The following is a 5,738-nucleotide window of genomic DNA, read 5'->3' as shown; positions in this document are numbered from 1 at the left end:
CGTGCGGTCTTATTCCTATTAGAACCCACACACACACTATACACCCATAAGCTTGTGCGGATATATCGTGTCGTTTTCCACCGCGGTCGATTCCCGTTTGCCAGCGTTTTTGGCCGCCGTCGTGTCTTGCGTAACTCAATCCAACAGCGACGCCATTTATATAGCGGCGCGGTATACGCGCACACACAATACACGTCGACTCGAATGGTGTGTGAATATCGTCGTGAGAGAGAGAGAGAAGAAGATTTTCATTCTTGTCTATTTTTCTCCGACCCGATAGGAATTTTTTCATCTTCCCAGCGATTTCTCATCGACCGCCCGCCCTGCGAGCCAGCGAGCGAGCTCGCGCGTGTCTCTCGAGTTTCACGCAACTCAAACCGGCGGCGGGTTGATGTCACGCTCCCCTTTGATCTCATCGGCCAACCCACCCCCGCAATAACCGCAGCCTTCCTTCCTTCCTTCTTTCCTTCCCATCTTTCATCCAATCCGAATTACAAATGAAACCCGAAGAGAAAATGTCATCGCCCGTTTGAAACGAAACGAAAAAACAGAAATTCCCAGTTTCGTGATATTGCGCAATAGAATAATAATAATAATCCGAGATCGCTTTGGCTGGTGGCGAACGAATCGTCTAACTTTCTCTGACCGCCTTTTCGATTCGTTTTTTTATCGGCCCGATCTATTAAAACAAAAACAAAAATAAATAAAAGAAAAGAAAGAAAGAAAAATCAGTTTTGTACGCGGCATTGAATCCATCATTTTGGCAATGGGGGGAAAACATGATTCATCGGTGTCGCATTTATCGCCAAGGATCGTGTCGCCAGCCCGGCGTCCAACCGGCACATCGACACGGTCGCCAAATGATCAGAAAGGATCGTCTGCGCCACTTCGCCGAATTGGATATCATGCAGTACAAATCAAGGTGTAAGATAGAGAGAGTAGGCGACCTTAATTATCTGAACACGACGCAACCAGTTTATTACAACGCAACTTTTTAATCAAAGCAAACAAAAAAATGTACCAACGGTTAATTCCTATATGGTATAATAAACAAGGCATTTGGCTCATTAAAAGGCGGACGTGAATAGATCAACGGGTTGACACGTCGGCGCTAGTTGTTTATTTGCCCCGTATATACCGGTATACGTGTGTTGTGTATTCATGTTTTGATTATACAAATGAGCCGGTTACATCCTCTTCCTCCTCCATTGCCCCTCCTATTCATAAAATGTTGGATTGCGGTGCTGGGGGACTCGTTGATTTCCTCCGGGATGCGCCCGTCGTAGGAGTATACTCGTATGTAACAATCTCTCGCGCTCGGCGTAGAGTCATCGGCGTTGAACGCGGTGAACTATGTTCGTTCGTGTCCATAGATCATTGTGTGTACTGCTGTGCTGCTGCTGCACCACACTGTGTGCGTCCGTACGGACCATGGGGGCCGGCAGAGACGATCGCTTATCTCTCTTTTTTTTTCTCTTTGATTTCCTGACTTGAAATATCCGCACAGATTTTCAAAGTGCGTGCGCAACAGCAACAGCGGCAGTGGCGGCGTTCTTCTTCTTTTTTTGATTCGGATGGCGGGGGATGTTAAGAGGATTTTTTTGATTTACGTGTGTAGCGACGACCAGCAGCAGCAGCAGCAGCTATAGAGCAGGGTATAACAAAGATAAAGAGTATATAGGTGGAGTCTCTCACCGACCGATGGAATAAAATACCACGGCCGGCGACTTGCGCGCGGACCCCGGGATTTTTAAACACACAACGGCGGACACGCCTCGATAATTGCTAAGTCAGTTTGACTCACCCAACATCCAGAATGAAGAGGATGTGGGTCGTTTTTTTTTTTCTTTTTCTTTTAGGGGGGATTTGGAGAGAGAAAGAGAAAAGAATTTTTCACATTTTTCGGGGGTTTTTTTTGTTTGAAATTTCCTTTTGTTTCGTTTCGTTTCGTTTTTTTTCTTTCTTTTCTTTAAGGATACCTTTTGGGGCTCCGTGTATATGCTCTCACTTGTAAACCGGGAGAGCTAGATGTATGATTATAAAACGGTTGCCCTCTCTCTCTATGCTGTTGTTGTGTGTGCTTTTCTTTTCATCTCTGACTATCGCGGCCGTATTATATCCCGAGTTATGCCGACTGGAAATATTATAATTACTAGTTTCGGTCATTCTCTCTCTCTCTCTTATCCAGTTGCTCCATCCGAGAGAGAGAGAGAGGGAAACCCGATGAAACTCAACCCAAAACATACAAATCCTAGCTCCCTCCACCTATAACATATCCTTCCTTCTATACTAAAATTGATTTGGTTCTATTTCTTTAAACTGATGCTTGGATATAACTTTGGTTGTTTTTTTTCGGATTAGATATGTGTCGACTCACGGTTAGTCGACTACTAGAGCTCTTTTGTTTGTAATAGGATCGCAACATGAAATGGAGGTCTCGACATCTATCTGGTCTACTCATCAGAGATAAACGTACGTGAATTAACATTTAAAACACTTTTCCCGTGGAACTGATGATGTGTAGGCGGAATAATAAAACGACCAACCAAATTTCCTCGCACTGTCCTTCCCACTCTCGGCTGTTTTCATTTCTTTAAACAAAAAAAATTATGGTTATTATTACAAATGTTAGTGTTGTTAGATCCAGAGAGGATCTCCCCATATGCGGACAGCATGGGGTCAAGCATTCCGGCCGGGCATTTTTCCTTTTTTTTTTTTCTTCTCACATATATTCCACCCCCGTGTGTCTTTGACTCGATCCTACCAGCACTAACCATCCTCTCTCTACTCTGCATGATTTCCGCTTTATTAATAAGAAAAGAATCCCCCCCCCATTTGGAAAAAGGAATTTTCAACTCTCGTCGTCCGCCGAGTAATTAAAAATGAATATTCTAAAAAGAAAAGAAAAAAAGGGAGAAAGAAAGAAAGAAAGAAGAATAACTTGGAAGTTGGACGAGAAAAAAAAAATCTAATCTAGAAAAAAAAATGAAAACACAACAGGTCAGTGATGACGAGGTCACGCGGCCGCCGATGACACATGGTATCGTCCCGTTGTCGGAGTAGTACCTATAGACGCGCATGGGCGACATTCCAGAGCATTTCTCAGATGCTTATCGCATCCGCGCGCCGACTTATTTGGTGGACGCGACTCTTCTCTCTCTCACTGCCCTGAGCTCTGGAAAATGAAGAAGAAGAAGAAGAAGAAGAGGAAAAAAGAAAAATAGAAAGAAAGCGCGAGCCGATCTCTCGTCGTCGTCGGTAGATTATCATCTCTCACAAGGAGATATTTTTTTAAAAAAGAAAGAAGAGAAAAAGATAAAAACAAATTTTTAAAAAAGGGCAGCCAAAATACATATATACGAATGGTATAGGTTAGAAGACGAAGAAATGGTCAACCAAAAAAGGACAATACACACAAAACACATACGTATAAATGTTCTTTATAGGCTAGAGCCAGTGTGACTGGGTACGCGCCGTATATTGTCAAAATCTGCACAGATCCAGGTTGACACAGCCTTCAAGAATCTTATGACGTATCCACTTTCTCCCTTTTTTTAAAATCTAATCCTCTCCCACACTGTCAGAGACACGTTTAAATACCAACTATTGGGTAATAATAGTATCCGCAATCTTTTTATTTATTTTTTTTTAAATAATACCTGGGCGGAGTTAAATGTACAAGAGAAAACGGGACGAATAACGGCGGATCAATCTCTAGCTAGCTCTCTGTTGTGATATTAACAAAAGGTGAAACGAGACGCCACGGGAATGATTACTTGAAAGGCATCGATATCAAAGAAACAAAAACAGGAAAATGTCTAAGGAACAACATCTAACGCATATTATATAAGAATGGAATAAAGAAAAAAAAGAGGAGGATCTCAAGAAGAAGAAACTTGGAATGCCAGAAAGAGAAAAAAATAAAAACTTTTCTTTTTCTCTTTTTTCTTACTTGAGAGACGATCCCGGTACCGAAGAAGAAGAAGAAAAAAACATTCCGTTGGTTTGAATTCCAGACGTGCGGCTGCTGATGTTTTATTTCTGCCGGGGTCCGGGAAACGCACACGGGGGTGGAATATAACAAAAGAAAAGAAAGAAGAAGAAAAAAGTAACTTAAGCGGTTCACCGCATGTGGGGGAGGCGTTGTGTCACTGGACTGACCCTCACGTGCAGTTACACACCTTTTTTATTATATTCTTATTATTCCCACCTATCTTTTGATTCACCAACTCTCTCTCTCCCGCTCGCCGTGATTTTATACGGAACACACCAAAAAGAACTTAATTCTCTCTGGGCTTCCAACAAGAGGGTCCTGGGAGGTGATATTAGGACTGGGTTGGTTTTTCGGACAATTTGACACAAAAATTATCCCGATCCGTTTAGCGGATCTTGATTGCTGGCGATCAAATTGTGGTTTGGTTTTAGGGAAAGGGTTGATTTTCTTTGATTTTGGATTTTGGCGGGAGGATTTTCAATATCGATATCTTAATCGCGGTTAATTAGAATATTGTGTCGTCTGCTTTCTTTGTTTCAGTTTCGAAAAAACCAAAAGACGAAGTTTCAGATATTTTTGTTCGTAGAATAAAACTGAACGGATCACTGATTTGGAAACATGTAGCTTACTTGGCTACACGTATGAGAAATAGCATCAACAAAATAAAATGTGGTCGTCGTGTGAATTTTCAATTTGGGTGTCGTGACTGCCTTCCACTCCATGCTGTTTCTCAGGTAAATAAAACTAAGAATCCGAATGGAATGATTTTGGGAGCTTATACAGAACAGTTAAACCTGTTCCAAATCTGTGAAATGTTGAAGTCACAGACTACTGTGACTAGCATTTATTATGCATGCTCGTTGTCAATGCATGGTAGAGTTTGTTGGCGCAATGTAACCTTTACCTTTATGCAGATTTCAGGTCTGATCCAGCCATCGTACTCACAAGATGTTTGAATACTGACCTGTCATCACCAGCAATCTCAGCATCATCAATTGGGTAAAGAATGTTGTTGTTTTTATTAACCTGTGACCTGCCGTAGAGTTTGATGGTGCCTGAAACTTGCATGAAAGGGTAGGCTATTACACATAGACCTTAAGTAATCCTATTAATTAACATAAAGGGTTTACCCACTGTCTTCTTTCGAACATTTCCTTACTTGTTGTCTCTGCAATATTTTATTTGTAACCCATTTTTTATTTTTTGTTTAGATAAATAGCTCCTAGTTTAATTGGGAAAACTCTGTCCTCTCGTGTAGACCCATGTGAAGGTGTGTGTATAGTCACGATGACATCCTTTTCCTATCCTGCCTGGCGTCAACTTTACTGAAGATGAAGCACTTGTGGATGCCTGGCTGTGGATGTTCCGGGCTTAAAGGTAGGACACACGTCTTTCTATTCTTCATTTTTTTTACTATTTGGTGGCGTTGGTTATGAAACGTAATGAAGTGCGATTATTTCTGAGCTAGACGGTTGACTGCAAGTGTTCTCTTGCCGTTTCTGTTATCTCAATCAAGGTTAATTAAAAGGTAACTCATTTGTAGAGCGACTGCACATCAGGCTTGTTTTATACCTCACAACTTTGTCTGCGGGTAAACAATCAAAGTCTATAAAATCTTATGTCCGAATGGGACCTGCCACCACACCGGCACCTCCTCGTACATTGTACAGTCATCATCATTTCCTTTTAAATTAAAAAGATATACTTGCATTTGGCCTATTGAATTAAGTAACACATACCGCAT

General features: G+C 41.7%; 1 long non-coding RNA gene across 1 annotated transcript; it reads left to right on the top strand.

Moving 5' to 3' along the window:
* The first annotated feature begins 4,495 nt into the window (after positions 1-4,495).
* Positions 4,496-5,738, top strand: LOC124337882. The gene is made up of 3 exons (XR_006917552.1): positions 4,496-4,728; positions 4,909-4,993; positions 5,206-5,738. It is a non-coding gene; the product is annotated as an uncharacterized LOC124337882 (long non-coding RNA).

This window comes from Daphnia pulicaria, chromosome 4 (genome assembly GCF_021234035.1).
Source record: "Daphnia pulicaria isolate SC F1-1A chromosome 4, SC_F0-13Bv2, whole genome shotgun sequence".
Lineage (NCBI taxonomy): Eukaryota > Metazoa > Arthropoda > Branchiopoda > Diplostraca > Daphniidae > Daphnia > Daphnia pulicaria.
This window is presented reverse-complemented; position numbering and strand designations above follow the sequence as displayed.